This window comes from Puma concolor, chromosome E3 (genome assembly GCF_028749965.1).
Source record: "Puma concolor isolate L17-30 chromosome E3, mPumCon1.1.hap2, whole genome shotgun sequence".
NCBI lineage: Eukaryota > Metazoa > Chordata > Mammalia > Carnivora > Felidae > Puma > Puma concolor.
This window is the reverse complement of record NC_141682.1, coordinates 24,859,807-24,861,812: the sequence shown is the minus strand read 5'-3', so window position 1 is coordinate 24,861,812 and position 2,006 is coordinate 24,859,807. Positions and strand designations below refer to the sequence as shown.

General features: G+C 47.2%; 1 pseudogene; it reads right to left on the bottom strand.

Moving 5' to 3' along the window:
- Positions 1-1,858: 1,858 nt before the first annotated feature.
- LOC112853375 (U2 spliceosomal RNA) lies at positions 1,859-2,006 on the bottom strand (annotated as a pseudogene).

The window sequence follows — 2,006 nt, the reverse complement described above, 5'->3', positions numbered from 1 at the left end:
CTAATAAATCATAATATCACAGGAACTCAGAGGGTGTGAAAATTACTAAAAGGTAACCTTGTTTAAAATTTAAAAAAAAAAATTTTTTTTTTTTTTTGAGAGAGTGAGCGGGAGAGGGGCAGAGAGAGAGGGAGACAGAATCAGAAGCAGGCCTGAGGCTCTGAGCCGTCAGCATAGCCCCACACGGGGCTGGAACCTACGAACCATGAGATCATGATCTGGGCGGAAGTTGGCCACTTAACTGACTGAGCCACCCAGGCGCCCCAGGAGGGAATTTTCTTTAGAATGGAGTCATGGAATCGGGAGGCAGGCGGAGCTCTCACACCCTATCGCTTATCAACTGCAGACCCAAAAGGAAGAGACGCATCTTATACACAGATACTATTTCCCTACCCCAGCCGAAGGAAGAGGCTTGCCTCCTCTCCTGGCAACAGCCCAGCCAATGAGAGACTCTCACAACTCAGCCAATGACAAGCCACTGTACTTAGAACTCCCAGTTTAGTCCAATGGGCTCTTTGTTTATAACAGCCCCTCTAACTCCTCCCCTCTCCTCTATAAAAAAGCTTCTCTCCTTTGTTCTGCCGACTTGCAGTGGATTTCTTGTCTAGAATACGCTCCTTTTTGATGGTAAGATATCTGTTTTATTATTATTTTTTTAAAGTTTATATATTTATTTTGAGATAGAGAGACAGGGAACCTGAGCTGGCCTGAGCTGGGGAGGGGCAGAGAGAGAGAGACACACAGAGAATCCCATGCGGGCTCAGCGCTGTCAGCGCAGAGCCCGGTGCAGGCTCACACTCACAAACTGTGAGATTATGACCTGAGCCGAAATCGAGAGTCGTCGCTTAACCAATGGAGCCACCCAGGTGCCCCCCGCTGGCCGTTTTATTTTTAAGGTTAATGTTACTTAGTGATCAGAGTGGGATCCAGAGAAGACCCCCCCCCGCCCCTCCCCCCCCCCCCCCCCCCCCCCGCCATCAACTCTGAGGCTGGTGAGTGAACAGGTGCCAGCACCCACGGAGCCAACTGAGTTCATTGCTTTCTTGGGGACCCTGGAGTCTGAGGGTAAGTTTTCTCCTGGATTTCGAGCTCTGCTCTCTTTGTGTCCAAGCTCTACAGGCTTTATTTAAGGCTTTGTCCTTACTCAGAGTCCTTGTTTGGCTCTTGGTCCGAGTTCTTTTTGGGACCGGACTGTGCCCATTGGAATTGTGTTAGTCTTTGGTCTGGTCCCTCTGGAACCAGGCTACTCCTGTTGAAACTTCGCTGTTTAGCAATTTTTCTCTTTGCTCTAGAAATCTGCCTCTAAGAAATGGGATCCCAGTTGGGGCGTCTGGTGGATGGCTCAGTCACTTAAGTGTCTGACTCTTGATATCAGCTCAGGTCTTGATTTCATGGCTCTGAGTTCAAGCCCTTTGTTGGGCTCCATGCTGAGTATGAAGCCTACTTGAAAAAAAAATGAGATCCCAGTCATCAAAATGCTTGAGGGTAACCTCCTGCTGGGACAATGCTGGCGTTGTTTAAAAACTATGGTCCCTCTTCATGCACATTTCTAACAAAATGGACCAACTCAACAAAAGTAATTTATTTATTTTTTATTTTTTTTAATTTTTTAAAAATGTTTATTTATCTTTGAGACAGAGACAGAGCATTAACGGGGGAGGGTCAGAGAGAGAGAGGGAGACACAGAATCGGAAGCAGGCTCCAGGCTCTGAGCTGCCAGCACAGAGCCTGACGCGGGGCTCGAACTCACGAACCATGAGATCATCACCTGAGCCGAAGTCGGAGGCTCAACCGACTGAGCCACCCAGGCGCCCCTCAACAAAAGTAATTTAGAACATCAATGGCCATCGTGGAGAACTTCTGATCTCCCCAAACTTATTTTACTCAAAATTAAACTAGGAAGCCGTGGCTCCTAAAATAAAAACAAACAACTGAATGCGATTCCTATTTTAAACTGATAAGAACAGATACTACACTTGATCTTAGCCAAAAGGCCGAGAAGCGAT